Source organism: Nesoenas mayeri (assembly GCF_963082525.1).
Source record: "Nesoenas mayeri genome assembly, chromosome: 3".
NCBI classification, from domain to species: Eukaryota; Metazoa; Chordata; class Aves; order Columbiformes; family Columbidae; genus Nesoenas; species Nesoenas mayeri.
In genome coordinates, this window is record NC_137544.1 from 29096307 (window position 1) to 29114212 (window position 17906).

A 17906-nucleotide genomic window follows, 5' to 3' on the forward strand; every position below is an offset into this window, starting at 1 on the left:
CTAAATATTTTTTCATGGCATGATGACGGGGTAGGTTCTTGGGGAAATGGTGTTCCTAATATTCATTAATATTTTTCTTTCTTCATATCTCTACTTTTTAACTTTCTTGGAACCAGACTTGATGTTCTAATGGTAGATTATTGAAAGGTTGAAGAACAGTAAGGGAAAAAGAACCTATTTTTCCTCTCTGAACTCCCCACCTGAAGACACACATATATTGTATCACAGTGGTCCAGGGATTTGAAACTTGTATGTTTCCAGAGAATTTATCTTGTATTAATGACATATAAAGCTCATAAAGAGGCACTTTATCAACATTAAGAACAAGGGCAATTATAGGAAAATACACTACATATTTTTAATTTTAAATATTCAGCAGTTCCATTATATAAATTCTAAAATGGGTTATAAGTTGCATTCTATAGCAGTGAACAACAATTAATATGTTTTGTGCATTCTCTGAAGGCTCATTCCTTTTTTATTTCTTATTGTTGCTCACAGGGAAGTAACTCAGAGACAACACATACTAAGGTGACATAACCAAGAGATAAATTAGGTATCTGGAAAACAGATCATGACTAACTATCCTTTAGCACAAAGTTGTGCCTTGAAGGAATCTCCAAGACTTTAGAAAACCTCTCTGTTAGCTTCAATGAGAATAAGTCTGAAGCCAAAGGCTTGCTCTCAGCAGGTGCTTGGCACCTTGCAAGATGAAGTTTTAATGAATATTTCATCAATGACAGTTTCTCTCTTTCATATGGTATGAAATTTATTACCTGTTTCTAATGATCCCTCCATCCATCTATCTGACCATACCATTTCCACAGTTATTGCTGTGGACTGTAATTGCTTCTTTGTATGGTCATCAGACATTTTACCATTAATCACAGCATGCCAATGAAAGTGTCCCTTTCTGAGGTTTTTTGTCATATTGGACATTATAATATATTACTTTCAGTCAATCAGTAAACACATATTCTAGCATTTTGTTTAAAGCATAGAAAATATTTTAACTCCTGTATTTTTACTTCATCATGTAAAAGTTACATAAATAAATAGATATGCTTAATTTTGACATTATGTAAGAACAGGTAACTTGATATGATAAAATAAAGATAGGGGCTGTTGATGTCATAAAAGATTACATATAAGTGGTGTTTATTTCTACTTTCAGGCCATTTACAGCATCCAGAGTTCAATATGATCAGTTCAAAATGTGTTGCTCGAAACATCAAAAAAACACTCCACACTGTCAGAAATACTGATTGTTAGAGCCTACTGAATCCTGCCTCAAGCTTTATCTGGTTGAAAGTCCTGTTCAGTTTGTTAGGCTGTCCTAGCAAGCTACTGTTCCTTAAAGAAAAGTGACCTTCGAGCTACATTGCACCTTTACCATTCTCTGTGGAACTCCCATTGACTTGCAATGGAATTCAGCGTGCAGTTGAATGTAGCTCACAAATGTGTCAAGTGACAGCTGGGGCTTCATAGTGAGGCTTCCATAAATCAGATAACTACTGTGGGATTTATATAGAGAAGCAGAGCTGGATGACAAACAAAACATTAGTGAAAAAGAGTGCTCAAAGAATAAGATTATATTGTATTTTTTAATAGGATGTGATTAGTGATTTCTACCCTTTTGGCTTTAATTCTGACCAATACAGATAGAATTGTTACAGAAAGTCACAGTTCTATTACAACTGAAAACAAGTAATGGGGCTGAGTTTCTTTACTGCAAAATCAAAACTGATAATTTTTTAATCTGAATGTACTATGACAAAAAACAACATAGTATGATGTCAAAAACATCACCTTCTATACCCAAAAGATACATGTCCCTATCCATATACTTTGTGGTTATTTGCATTATTTATATATTTTTAACATCATTTTGCCTTATAATGACAATAATTCTTTTAAACATTAAGGTAAATTCTTACACGCAAGTAATATTCTCATATATAGATACAATTCTTACATATATTGCCTTGTGGTTTCAAATTCACATCAGAGCTTACTGTATAACAACAATTGTAGTATTACTACAGTTTGATCTCCTATTTCTTTATGAATCAAAAATAGTTGTAGAAAGCAGTTTCAAGGAAAAAAAAATCATTTTCTTTCTAATCAGCAAACAAGGTCACTAAAACTTTTCTAAATAAAAGATAAATTCTACATATCAGCATACCTGCAATACAAATAATTTACCTCAGACTTATAAGTCAGACTTTGCTTTCAAATCTGCAATATCAAAGTAACTTAGTAGTAACCTCACATATCACAGTGAGGAACATATCAAACTTCTCTGGAAGGTGATAACCTTGATCCCAGGACAATATTCATGCAAGTATATCTGTGAGGCAGAAAATTCTGCCTGATAGGATGTTTACAGATCCCTTCAGGGCATAGAGCACTCACTGTCAGTGCAATCTCATAAAAACACCATTCCAGTGAGCAGCAGCATAGCCCACACACTTCAGACATTTTAAAAAAATATAACTTCAAATCTATTTACTACACTGAACAGGAAAAGCACACTCAAAAGATAGTCATTCTTCAAACTTTACGGGCACTGCACAGGCCCAGAGAACAAGTGCTGGCTTGTATAACACTTGTCTACTTGTCTCAGGCAAAGTGTTAAAGTGCTGTATAGATCCAGTCTGATGTAGAGGAGCCAGCCTTATATGATATGTATAGAATTTTTTTTCCCTCAGCTCTTTTCTATTTAGCCCTATATGTGTACTATTGAAGTGTAGTAAAATAATTTTATTTGTTGGAAATCAGCAGCAAGATAGCCACAGATACACAGAAAGAAAGTTTACTGACTAAAGTGAAGTGATATATTGATGTGACTTTGTTACATTCAGACCTATTATGTATCTCTGCACAATACTGCACTGCACCATGTTCAGGAAAGTGAATGTTAATGTGCAAGAATTTGCATCATGAAAACATTCTTCCTCCTCTCCTCCAAAATAATTCTATGTATATAAAAAACTTAGTCATATCTAAGCAAATTCTGATTCACTTCTCTAAAATTATTTTACATACTTTCATTTGTTTTGAATTATGGTATAACTTAAGGTTCCTCAAATGACAAGGCTAGCTGCTCTGGGACTCCTATACTCTCAGCAATCAGCGATTATTTCACATTCTTACCTCCTGTGTGGAGGTACTCACTGTACACAGATACAAAAAACCTGTAACATAATTTAGATACTTAGGATGTAGAACTGTTTTGGGGAAAAAAAATAATGAAAGAAGAACCTAGGTCAATCATTTGAAGTTAGTGTTTAAAGGTCTAATGCTCAAACATTTCACTCAAATTACACTTCTGAATAACGTTCTGTGAAAGCTATGTAACATTGCTTTCTTATTTTTGTTATTCTTATGCACTACCAAATGGGCATTTCTTGTTGGCATACGTTTATAATAATAGTATCCATAATATCAAGACTGCCTACATCCCATCATCTAGTACAGATGATCTTCAGTCACAACAGCTTGATGGTCTTAACATTTTTCCTTTTGAAATTGGTTGTGTAAATTGATTTTGATCTAGTGCACAAAACAATTTAAATGATATTTACAAAAAGAAAACACTTCTGATGAGGTCATATTTTATTAACCATCCTCACATTTATTTCCTTTTCTTGAAAACGCATGTTTAATTTTGTTACGAGCTAACCTCAGCATGCAGCTAAGTCACTCTAGCTAGCACAGTCACTCACTCGCTTCCCTTTTCACCTGCAGGGGGATGGTGGAAGACAAAAGGAAAAATGAGAGTCATAAAATTCATGGATCAAGATTAAAAACAGTTTAATAACTGAGCAAGAAATGGAAAAAGAAAGAAACAAAGCAAAACAAATCAAAATAAAACAAGTGATGCAAAGGCAATCACTCACCACCTCCTATACGTAGACTAATGCCTAACCAATACCTGAGCAAAAGACAACAAACATGCTCAAACCCTGCTCCTCTCTGTTTTATTGCTGAGCATGACATTATAGGGCATGGTATATCTCTTTGATTAATTCAGGTCATCTGCCTTGTTATGTCCACTCCCAAACCCTTGTGTAACCACAATCTATGCATTAGTGGGCAGAGTGAGAAACAGAGGTCTTCATTCTGTGCAAGCATATATGAGATGTTATGAAGAATCTTCAGTACAAAGTTAAATGTACAAAAAGTATTTCAGATACCGAGGTTATAGTAGCCTATTCATTGTTTGAAAGCTTAAAATCTAACACTGGTCTTGATTTTGTTAGGTTTTTCTACTGTTTTTCAGTTTGCATTTATTTTAGGTAGGTCTATTTGCATTGCTTTTCAAAGTTACTAAAAAATTGATCAGCTATGGAAAAATAAAACAAAAGCTGTTCAGTTGTTTCCAAGAAAATGGTAATGAATAAAGTTGTGTGGTGTTCTTTATTTGTTTGTTTGTTTGTTTGTTTTTCTGTACAATCAAAGTGTCTGGCTGTTTTCCTCTTGCATAGTTATAGTGTTTCCATGAGAGCAAGGGAACCACACTGCAAGAGGACAGTGATTCTTTTGGTATCAACCAGATACCATCCAGTCTTGAAATTTGCAATTTTTACTTGCTAATAGGAACTTTAGTATGTGTAACTGACCTGTCAAAGATTTTATTTTCACCAAGCACTGTCAAACTATATTTATGCTCTCTATCAAACTGGGACAGTGCTATGAGTTTCTTAATGTCACCTGTCACTAATGTGAGCAGTGACGATATTTTCTTAGGCCAAAATTGTGCTCAGACCCTCATAACAAATTCTGAGAAAAAAAAAAAAACCAACAAACAAACCAACAAACTGAGATGCTGTAAAATCTGTTAATCTTTTTTTAGGTGCTGTTAAGTTACAGGATGTCCTCACAATTTACTTCTTGTGGTTTCTTAATTATGGGTCTCCATGCAGGAAAGGGAGTAAGCTGCAAGTCATAACTGAAACACAGAGAGAATTGGGGAAAGGAAATGGAGGCTGCAAAGAAGATTTACATAAACTGCCAAAGGAAAAATTAAGAGTAGAACTGAAGTTAGGTAAGAAGGAAGTTGGACAAGAATGGGATTATTGATGGAGGGGAATTGAAGGGTGGGAAGGGAAATGAAGGAGGATAGGATGATTATAAAGCTCAATCAGAGTTAAAGTTGTTAATCAATGTCAAGCAGAGAAAAGGTGCCATCTTCCTAATAAGCACTTTCACCCAGTATGTGTAATGGAAGCCAAGATTCCAAAGGCACACAGCACAAACTCTATAGTAAACCCAGACGAAGAAGAACTAGATACCCAACAAACTAAATACCCAAATAATATATTTTTGCCTTTAATATATTACTTACTATAATAAGCTATTTCTTCTGCAACAAGGAGGTACAGCTCTACTTGATTTGCAGTTTATGAAAATAAAGTACTCAACTATAGGGATGAATGTCCCAAGAGAAGCAGAAAAAAGTGACTAAATCTGTGCATGAACCAGCTTTCCTCACTTAGGTACCAAATTTCCCGTAAGTTTTAGAGGCCAAGTGAAATGTTTCTCCTCAATTAAGGGTTCATATTCCTTGAATCATCATTAGAACGAACTTGACTGCACAGAAGAGTCAAGAGAGGCACAGGATAATGCCAATTCTTGTTCTTCTCCTTCATTTTTTAAGAGGTTTGTTGTTTTTTTTTTTAATATCTTTTCGATGTTTTTTGTGGTATGTAGTATCACAGTACAGAAAAATCATATATTAGATCAATGGGACCCTGTCTTTTATTTTACTACTCAGTTTTATTAGAGAAGCACAGCTGGGGTTTGAGTGACTGAAATTGTTAAGGATTTTAATATAATGCATTGCTCTGTAAAATAATTTAATTTACCAAACCTGACTTTCTTGTTTTTAATTCAGTTTTTCTATAAAGAACATCTTTTAAACTTTGTGTTAAAACCAATTTATGTTGTGTTATGATTTATAAATCATATTTTCTTTTCATGACTAATTAAATAGAACACATCACCAGAACATTGTGAAAAATTTATACAGTTTCTCCCTTTCAGTTGTTATTAACAAAAAAAAAGAAAAAATACTATTATTTTTTTAAGATAATGACTTAATATACTTTTTGGAACGTGTACTGATTATTATGTAATTATTTTCTTTCTAGTATCTGTTTCTATAAATGAATAAAACTTTTTTGACTTAGAAATTGGTTTCTCTCTTAGCTCTTCAACTGTTTCTGTTTCTCTTTTCTTTCCTTTTTACCTTTATATTTTTCTTATTTTCTCAAATTGAGTATCAATGTTGTGATGTTGCTTGACTCAGTATCTTTCCTCAATATTTATTGGTAAGGTTTGCTCTCTGGTCCCAAAGGCTAAAGACAGAGTCTGTGGAGTGAAGCTTTGCCTGCAGTAGAGGAAGCCCAAGTTAGTGATAATTTAAACAAATTTGACATAGAGAAATCCATGGTATGGGGTGCTCCCGTGGTCCACCCATGGCAAAGGACCTTATAACAAGTGCTATAAGAATGTAAGTGTAAATAGTATGTCTTCAGATTGAATACACAAAAACGTCTGGAGAGTATTTGCCGAAAACCAGTCATATTAGAGATGAAGACGACCATCAGCTGGATTCAACAGCAACAGCCTGGAGAGGAGATTAAAGCAGGGAATCAAAGGGTTGTAAATTGACATGAAATAAAATAAGTACATTTTGCAGGAGAATAAACCACAGAAATTTACATTTTCTTGGTCCCATAAATTTTTGCTGTACTAGCAAGTTGTTGATAATTACAAAAATTTGATTCTGATCAAACCACTTGGGACAGTGTTTTATATTTTGTTTTCTTAAACAAGTATTAATATGTCACTATGTGTGCTTTCATCAGAAGTCCTGTCATATTTAGTAATCCAATCAATTTTTTTTTCTCAACATATTGAGTGTTCAGACTAATGGAATGCATTTTACAATTATTTTTTAAGACATTTACAGTGAGATACATCGTGGTCACAGTGTCATATTTCATATATCCTCTAAGTAAAAACTCTTGTTATCAGAAAACAGCTGGATCACTTAAATGGCAGGAGGGACAGCACTATTTTGATGCTCTTCACATCTTATAACACCAAGAAGGATGACATTTGGCATTGGTGGTTTAATGATGGAGACACCTGTTCACTTTTAGTTACTGTGAATACATAAAACCCCATAACTCATTCTTCATAGACAGTAACACAGAACAGCTGTCAGATGGTAATAGCTTTCAGTCACAACTAAGATGAAATTAGTTTAAACAAGAAACCTAGCAGTAAAATCAGGTACTCCATTGTCAATCAGGGAGCTCATTAAACCAGACTAAGGTCATACAAGAAGACGGTGGCAAATTTAAGCACAGAGTCTTTTCTAACAATTAGGCTGCATTGATTAGCATTGAAGAATGGGCCAGGACATCAGCATTTAGCTTGATTATGAATGGAAAAAAAAAAAAAAAAAAGTAAAAATTTTCTATCTCAGTGTCCTTCATTTGATGAAGTTAGGAACAATATATTAATACTTTCTTAAGGAGTCATATAAATTACTTTTTTTAGAAAACAACGCAACATATGCAAACATTTTGCTGGCATAATTATATGCGCTACAGGTACTCATCTTCTGAGAAGAAAAAAAAAACAAACAGAAATTAGGGGAGAGATAAACTGCCATCAGTCTGTATAATATCTTATATCTTGAGTAAGGAATAAAAGTGCTTTAAAAGAGTGAATTATAGAATATTAATTTAGAAGTCAGGTGTGTAAAATATGGAGGCTATCTTCAGTTGAAGGAGCAACATGTTGCTCTCCTACATCTACATCCACAAAAAGAAAGTTCAAACCTCCAGGGCTGTCATTTTGAGACCTTGTTAGAGAAGTAACAAAAGTTAAAAAGTTGGGGAAGTAAATATTCTGTGAAGAGTTGTGACAGGAATCAATATGTAGACATACTAATATTATTAGATTAATTATTGTGACATTTTGTATTTATGGCCATCTAGATTTTAGGTACATATTTTTTTATTTGCATTGTTATTTTGAATCTTAAAATTAGAGCATCAAAATAATCTCTTTCCCTACCTGTCCTCAGCTACCTCCTCCTGAAAAAATCCAGGAGAATAAATGAATAAAGCATTATGTTTCTTTAGACCAAGAAGTTCAGTTTACATTTCAGGATGTAGGTCTCTACATCTTGTATTGGTTATGTATTTGTAGTAATATTGAATCTCTGCTTAATTCAAAAGCAGTAATAAAAATCATAGAATAAGTAAGAGAAAGAAAAGCAGAAGTAAATCACATAGAAAGTGCTAACGCTTGTTATCTGGATGTTATTAACTTCGCATGTATTTCTTGACCTTATGAATCAGTGGGATTGAAGAGGTTTGAAGTAGCTTCAGGGACCAGTTTATGAAAGTCATTCCATGAAGAAGTGTAGGCTTAGAAAATGTGACAGTTTGTAGGTGGCAATGTCAAGAATGGGCAAGTAAGGAGTCAAATATGGATTTGTTGCATAGCAATGCAGGAGTGGGGTAACATAAAAATTATAAAGATTCTCTACATTAGGAACACAACATTTAAACTTGAAGTAGGGAGGTGACTTCTTCAGAATGAGATCATTAACATAGTTGTTTTGCTGTAGAATGTGTGCATGTGTGCACATGCACATGCACGAGTGTGTTAGTCCTGGTTAACAATTTCCCTCAACATGTCACAAAGGCCACAAGGATTCCTCAAAGAACTTAGATTTTATAGCTGTTGGTCCAGTTTGAAAACACTTATTGGTGTAGAATAATGTGATACATATGACCAGTTGAATTGGATTTAACAGATAAAACTAAAATTAGATTCTATTACCAAAAGTAGGAACATAGGAATCAAGATTACGGGAAAAGTGTGTTTTATGCCTTTATAACAATCTGAGAATTCTACTTGTTTAAAAGTTCTGGCTATTAGTCCTAAATCTACAAACTAATCCCTCTCCTGTGACCTACTGTGGAGATTATTAAATTCATTACTGTACTGTCAGGAACTTTAATAGTTTCTGTTATTTCATGGCATATAAGATGTCATTAAAAAGTGTGACGATGTATTTGATAGCAATTGAATCTCGGGCTGTTATGCTTTATTATGACAAACTCAATTTCTAAGCTCACCTTCTTCCTTTTTTGCTATTTTCTCTTTTTTTCTTTCACCCTCTTAGAGACAAAATTTTTGCTATTTTTGTTACTCCTTCTTCCTTCTCTTCCTCTCTCTTTTCATTCCCCACCCTCCCCCTTCTCTCTTTCCTCTTCTCCTCTTTTCTGATGATGCACTGCTTGTGAACCTGGAAGAACATATGAGGCAAGTCTTGTTGACTTTAAAAGTATTACAAAAGTGAAGCTGGAATTAGTGAAGCATGAGTCATTCTCTGTAAGGGGTCTCATCTACTGCCATCGCATATGTATTTAAAAACATCTTTGTGTCAGTGAGATCTAATCCTTCTCAGAAATATAGCACTTTTATCTGTGCTACTCTGGTGGGTGATATAAAATGACAGTTGAAAGTGAGTTGTGAGTAATTTTTAGGTTTTTTTTGGCAATTTCAATATTTAGTACTAAACACAACTGAAACAGTACTAGAAAGCATTATTATACAGAGGCTTTCAAAAATATTGTTGCCCTTTCTAAATAAATACAGCATGATTTCTTACATTTCATTAACTTGACTTTTCCCATGTTGTTTTGATCCACATACAGTAACATAATATTGGTGTTCCAGAAAATACAAACAAACAAACAAACAAAAACACTGTAACAAACAAGATAGTTCAACAAATCACACAGTATCACAGTATGTTTGGGACTGGAAAGGACCTCAGAAGATCATCTAGTCCAATCTCCCTGCCAGAGCAGGAATGCGTAGGTGAGGTCACACAGGAACATGTCCAGGTGGGTTTTGAATGTCTCCAGAGAAGGAGACTCCACAACCTCCCTGGGCAGCCTGTTCCAGTGCTCCCTCACCCTCACTGAGAAGAAGTTTCTTCTCAAATTTAAGTGGAACCTCTTGTGTTCCAGCTTGATCCCATTCCCCCTTGTCCTATCATTGTTTGCCACCGAGAAGAGCCTGGCTCCATCCTCATGGCACTCACCTTTTATATACTTATAGATGTTAATAAGATCCCCCCTTAGTCTCCTCTTCTCCGAACTAATACCCACCACTAACAGATATCCAATGCTTTGCTGGATTAATTACAAAATTTATATCACATAAAGATCAAATTGTTGATAAGAGCATATATGCATACATGCATAGATATATATCTATATCTAATCTATATGCATATATACACATCTAAAGGTTTAAAGAATGGACATAGGATCTGACATCTTTTCCGTATGTCTGAGAAGGAAAAAAATGCCTAAGTCTAGAGTTCTAAACTCATTTGCTCCAGCGATTTCTCCAGTAAAAGTAAGATAGAATTATTGGATTTTGATTACAGACTATGATCTTTAAAGTGAGATGATACATAGCAATCAAGTTTACCCCTTTGGAGAATGAGCAAGAAAGATGTTCCAAATGCAAGTATGGAAATCTCAGGGTGTTTTGTTTTTCATTTTGTTGTTGTTGTTGTTGTTTGGTTGGTTGGTTTTGTTTTGTTTTGTTTTGTTTTGTTTTGTTCTGTTTTGTTTTTCTCAAAAAGTTTTGGGAAAACTTTTTGCTCGGTGGCAATCTGAGCATAAAAGTCAAATTCCCACTGAAGCCACAGTAGTCAAACTTCCTCAGATTGGATGCTTATACTGATTGATTAGGTTACACATGACTGCATGCAATTGGTTATGTAAAGGATTCCATCCAGAATATTTTGACTGTGGAAATTCCAGAGATAATTATTAAAATAAATGTACAGGCATATAGTGTTTGATATGTCTATGAAATTTCTTAGAGAATACACACTGAGAGTGCACAACAAGCTGAAGTCTGAAATGTTTACACCAAATATCTCTTTTGAATCAAACTGATCTAATTCCTCCCTAAAAATATAGGCATATAGTCATCGTTATTCTAGGAGACTAAATTAAGGAGCTAAAAAAAATCATCTTAAAAGACAAGTAAAACATTCTGAAAAAGCTAGTGTAAGAAGGAAAAAGCCAATCCCTAATAATTTCTTTTAAAATTAAGAATTCCAAAGAGCAGAAGAAAGTAAAGTAAAATACATTTTTTTCCTATTTTCTGGTTTACACATTTAAATAGCTTGCTACAGTTAATTCAGAGAAGGAAAATATCTGGAGTAAAAAGAAATAAAAATCACAATCTTGGTATTTTTTAGATGTTTAGTGTAATATTTTGGAGATATAGTTTTCTAGTAGAAAATCTACTTTGTTTAATAATTAACATGAATATATATTATATAAGAGGTATCATATGTTACATTTGGCAAAACTTCCACTAGTATACCTTGACTGTACAACTATCTCCATACTAATTTAATTCACTACTGATGTTAGTAGCATTATACATGACAATAAGATTAATGTGATCTGATGTCTGCACGATGGATGACTAAGAAAAGCTTAATTCAGAGGAAATACTGGGAGAGGTCACTATAAATATCACTCATTATTTTCCTGCTAGTCTTCATAGAAGCTGTAGGAAAATAAATGATATTTTATTTACAGTATCAAAATCTGCAGATATATAAGCAGCATCATTGGTCCATTTTCTGCTGCTGCAGCAAATTTAGCCATATATTCTCCACCAGTGCCTCGTTATTTCTCATTTTTGAAAGAAAAAATGTATATTACACCCTAATTCAGTCCGTAGCAGAGATGACTAACTCAGGACCCTGAGCAAGACTCAGGTGTTGTTCATAAATTGGATATGGGAATGCTGTTGCTTCAGATTAGGAAGTAAATAATTTATAACAAATAATTTGAGAGATGCTGACAGCCAGTTACAATGTCGTTTGATTTGTTTTTCTGAAGTAATTAACAAATTGTATTCATGTTCTAAGCTGGTTAGGAAGTGGCTGATTGGAATTTTTAAATATTTGGATTTTGAATACAATTGGTTATTTTTTATTAAATATATTGGCAACATAGTGTTTCTCAGTCCTCACAGAATGGTGCAAATAGTTTGGAAATAACAGTGGAGGAAAGCCATGCTGGAGCTGGGAAGTATTTAAGATTTGAGAAAAACTTTGCAGAGATAAGAACTCGGAAAGAGGTTCAGGTGAAGAGTATTATGCCCTTCTATTGCTACCTTTTCTTCAATTAAATCTCCCTTAAAGATTCACTGCTGCTGTCATGCACACAAAACTAGATTTTTATATTTATGAAATACAACATCTGAGGGTTCATATTGTCTTTTCTGCATCTATTGCTTATTTTGTAAGCTCTTTGGTAAAGGTATTATTTGTGTCTTTTAGAAGGTAATGCATGTTATTGATCATGATCAGAAATAAAAACAAGACATTTGATATACACAGTATGATATTAAATATTTCCTTCCAATTACAATCACACTATATAAACTGAATGTGAATGGTACTAGGGGAATTCAGTTTGATCAAGTATTCTAGCTCCTAGTTTTCAACTGTTCCATTTGCCAGTGTAGTTAATAGCTGAGAATTAGTGACAATTTGCCATGGAGGAGTTAGATAGGTATCTGAAATATTTCATAATGCCACTGGCTGCCTCAATCAAATAGCAGAAAATAAAAAGGAGCAGATAGGGCATATGTTTCACCCCTTTTTATTTCCAAGTGTCTAAACCTAGGCTAGCCGTAGACTTCTGCCTCCACTCCACTATAAAACATCTCAACTGTAAGTCAGATAAAAGAGGAATGCAAGCCTAGCTTTTTAATGTCCCATATAGGTTTTAACTGAAGAGATTTCAACAAATGTCTAACAATGTAATCAAATATGTGGCCACATCCTCAACTGACTTTGTATGAGGCTCAGTCAAGGTCTGTTCTTAGAAGACATGCTGTAGACAAGATACCAGTATGGAGATGTCTGCTGGAGTTCAGGGTGAGTGAGGCTAGATCCAGCTCCATCATAACTTAAGACAGAAGGAGAGGAAAGCACTACTGTATAGTTTTCATCCATATAATAATTTTAAGAAAGGCCACTGAACCAGATGGCATTACTGATGGGACCAGGATCCCCTCATTAAATGTACAAATGAAGATTCAGCACTTTCAAGAACTTAGATGGTTAAAAAACTGCAGCAACTACAGGGGGGAAGCTAGAAAGTAGCTGGATGTATAAGCAGTATGTATAAGCAGTCCTGAGGATTTTGATGTCATGTATTTCTAAGTCCTTTGATCCGTTTAGCTTTGAAGTATCATTTTTAGATAGGAAAATATATAATAGCCTAGAATGAGCATATAGCACATCTAATAATTCATTGAAATATTTTTTCTTTCTTTTCTTCTTCTTTGGCTATTTCTTCTCTATACACAGTATAGACTGGCTATCTGTTGTTTTATGGAAAATTGAAGATATATAGGTGAAGCACTATGATGTGTTCTCCTTCATTCAGATCATTTTATTTCTTGCATTCGCAGTGTTTGGTTTTGATTGTTACAATTCAGAATCACAGATATTTATGTGTAGGCACTCCATCTGAGTGCAATAAACATTCCACTGGTAGAACAGAAAACAATTGTTGTTCTAGGCAGCATTTCAATAGTCTGAGTCATCTATGTGCAAGCAGCTGTAAGTGTTTCACTCACATGCTTCCAAAAACAAACAGGAACATAATTATTAATTCTCAATGAGATCTTAATTTTAAACAGACACTATCCTGATGCATCTATATATATTGAAAAAAAATAGTATCATAGCTTATCACTTTGGCCTTAATGCCTTTCTTTCTTGCTACTCTTATATCTTTTTTTCCACTACATCAGTCACAATTAATTATTGCTTTTAGCCAGATTTTGGATTATCTTCATTGTGACATCTACTTATAGTAGTCATAGTCACACATTATTTGCTCTAACAATAATGATTAGATTACCTTTTGGCTATGTATTTCTAGTATCACCTTTTGTTCTGCAAAACAACTAATTAATTTTTTTTTTTTTTTTTTCATTTTGCAGTCTGTGTGAGAAAAAGGCTTCCCATTATGGTTATACATTAATTTATTCTCTTCTTTGTAATCGCCACTGCTGCTGAGGGCAGGAGAATAGTGCACTGGGCAGAAGAGAGAAGGGAATTAGGATAATCTTTTTTTGCAGTAACGAGGCTTTAGATCATCTTGTGTCAGGGCCTGAAAAGGTATTATTTTTCTCTACCTTTATTCTACTCATGGACTTGATATCACAGAGTTATGTAGTATCATAACTGGAATTTTATTTCCTTTTATTTTTAAATTATAGTCCCCTAGAATTCCGTTATTAGGATATGGAACATACTTTTTCCTAAGACAACTGAAAGAAGCATAATTTTATTCTGAAACTGCTGGTGAATCTTTCTGTTTCCAAATTCATTCTGAATTATCCGTGAGTGTGGCTGATCAGGGACCCAGATGTGGTTCTCTTATTCATCTGAACAAACTGTACTTAAGAGCTTCTATTGAAGTCAACTAAAAGGTATGGTGTAATAGCAAGAGTTCATACATGCAAAGAGTGAAGCTGAATATAAATCTGTGTTCAGAATTAGAATGGATATGTTCAGATAGCAGTGGAGTTTGGTAAAAAGTGTATAAACTAAGGTATTTTTCATATTTTTCTGTTGTTTCATTTTTAAGAACCTTGGCTTTCTGGAGAGGCTATTTGTCAGCAAGAAATTTCTATCTTTAGTTTGGGTGATGTACCTTATTCCACCCACCTCAAGGACAATATGATTAAAGGAGGCCATAGCGGATTTTGATTTTTTAAATGGTTTTCAGAGACAAATTCACATTCCACCAAAGTGACTATAAGTTTCAAAGAGAACCACAATAGTTATTAATTAGGTATAAATGAAGTAATAGTCAATGAGATAATGTCTTTTGTTATGTTCAGCATAATATAAAATATGTTAAGTAGTATAATTTCTGACAATGTTTTAGGAAATCAATTAAAAAATGGATCTGAAGTTGAGCCTCTGTTTTACTTTTGATTGCAATTTTTCAAATTCATACTTAGCCTGTCACTGTACCGTAATCTGGAAGGATTTATCTCATCCTCACTGGCTTCCTGTATATTAATTTATTAGTGAATGTTCTTTTTGGTTCTTCAGTTGCTCCCTGAATGTATTCAATTTGATAATGATGGGTAGAGTATGAAAAGTCATCAGTAAAATTTGTTTCTTCTCTTTGTGGTCTTCATGCCACCATGTGGTTTGAGAAATGTTGGATTTTTTTCACGTATTTGTTTTCCAATATAGTTTAGTAGGAAGACTGAGAATCTCAGATACTTCTGTACAGCTTAATCCTCCTGTGACCATATGTTAGATAAAATGTTTCTTATGTGGTATACTATAGCTTTCAGAAGCTATCACTTCTCAACAGTAAATCAATGCTTTAAAAATCAAGACAAATTTCAAGAGAAATACTAACGTCAGTTTTATATAGTTGACAAAATTGTAACCACAATAGACCATAGTATAACACATCCTATTAAACTGCTTGGAAATGCCTGTACCCTTGTATGCTGAAGAAGCTTCTCAGACTCCCTTTGTGGCCTTCCAACACTCCTTTTCATCACGATGCTGTTGATATAACTATTTGATGAAGTGCTTTGAATTCTGAATGAGCAGATGTTAGCTCTGTAGAAGTTATGTTATCCTCCTTGGTGGTTGGGCACATAAGTTCTAAGGGAAGGGATTGTTCAATAAATAATTAATAACAAGAAGCTTTCCTACGTGGATGAGAGACAGATCTTATTCAAAATGATTCTGTCTCTGTGGTTGATCTGTCTAACTTCAGGGTTATTTTATCTCAAACTTGTATTAGTTCTGCTTCAATTAGCATTTTAGTCCCCAATGGGGCACTGCTGATTAATTAGTTATTGTTCAGTAACTTCATCTTCTGGCCCTGACTCCAGCCACTCAGTCTGGTGTGTATTGATCTGCCTCTAGATCTGTGGCATGCTCTTTTTAAGCTTGCTTAAAGACTGATTGGTCTGAGTGAACCAGATATTGACCCTGGCCTCAATTCAGTAACATATTTAGGTACACACCTACATATAAGAAAGAGAATAATGCAATAAATTCAACTAGGCTATTTCTTCCTGCTTAAAGTTAGGCAGATACTTAAACACTATGTTGGGTTGGAGCTTTGGCTAGTTGTCTTGTTGGTGGAGTATCCTAGGAGATTAGAAAACTAGGAACACTGAAACTTGGACATATTTTGAAATTTGTCTTATCTAAAACACTGAGTCAGACACCTCTTTTGTACACAGGAATGTACAAAAATCTTTGCCATGGATAGGTCACTCATAGGAGATTGTTCTTTCAAAAAATCTAACATCTAATGTTTTTTGAATGCCTCAAAACAAAACCATTTCAAAACATCCAGGCTATTCTCTGCATTCACTGAAGAGTATTTCTAGAAATGTTTTGTAACAGTGTAATAGGTTTGGTGGGTTAATTAGTCACTGTATGAATATGGAAGGTTCTCTGATCACTTTTCAACCTTCATCTTTCACAGATACTCCCCATGTTTCTTGTAAGGAAAGGTATGTATGTATAGTACTGCCAGTAAAATGTTTTTTTTCATTTGAGTGGGACTGTGTATGAGTTAGGATCCATAACTTCTGCTACTCTCATATAAGAGAGCTCACTGTAATTTGAATATTCTGTGCAAATTTAGGATGCCACAGAAAAGTGACTTTGTGATTTCATAAATGATCATTCTTAATGCTTGATATTTTCTGCCTTTTATGTGTTGAAGAGATATCATAAACTTCTATAAAGCTGCTTGATTTGAATTTTTCTTCAAATTCTATGATAACGGTTTTGGGTTTATAGCTAATGGGCATTATAATGGTTAAGAAAAAGGATGGAATCCAAAACCAACAGAAGTTTAGGAAATGTCAAAATATTGCTCTGATTGTGCTCATGATCTTTAGTATATTTTTATTAAAAGCTAGTTAAAAATATTTTCCTTTGCTTCCTTGATGTTGTAACTCAAATTATAAACCTTTGTCATGATTAGAGATAGAGAAGAAACCAAATTTTGATCCCAGGCAGAGTGGGCTCATGTACGTTGGTATCATGAACTACCTGCAATATGTCAAATCCAACTATGGAAATGAAATTGAGGCACCTTGTTTAGGAATCAGAGTGGTGCTGATTCCTTATATAAACAACCTACTGATGTAAAAAATGAAGAGATAACCTGAGAGGGTGACAGAATTTCAGGAGGGCATAATTTCTTTATATGCATACTTTTCTCCATCACCTTTGATTGTCAGAAATTTCTCTTTTATATGCTTCTGTGTAAATGGCTACTAAAAAATATCCTTATCTTTGGAGGGAGAAAATATTGCCAAAGTCCAGAGGACTGAAGTGAGGAAACCTATCTGCTGAGAAGGCAATATGTGAAAGCTTCCATAGGATCATAAACTCAGGAGAGCTGCTGATTCTGTAGGAATGGACAATAGGCTGTTGACCACACAACAGGTGTACTGATGGCAGGTTGTGTAACTCAGGCTGCATCCAAGATGTCAGAAGCTGCTGAATACAGATGAAGCCTGTAGGGTTATCGATATACGTGATGAAAGAGACCTCTCAGGGACTTTATAAACACCTACACAGAAGATGCTGGTGTGCCAGTGATTCCTTTTTCTCGAATCTACTGACTCGAAACTATGGACTCCAAACTGAGACCTGGACAAATAACTATGTGAATGCATCTGTGAATGAAGTCTATGTAAATAAATAAGTGTATGTTTTATGAATAATTATATGTGCTTTTTAA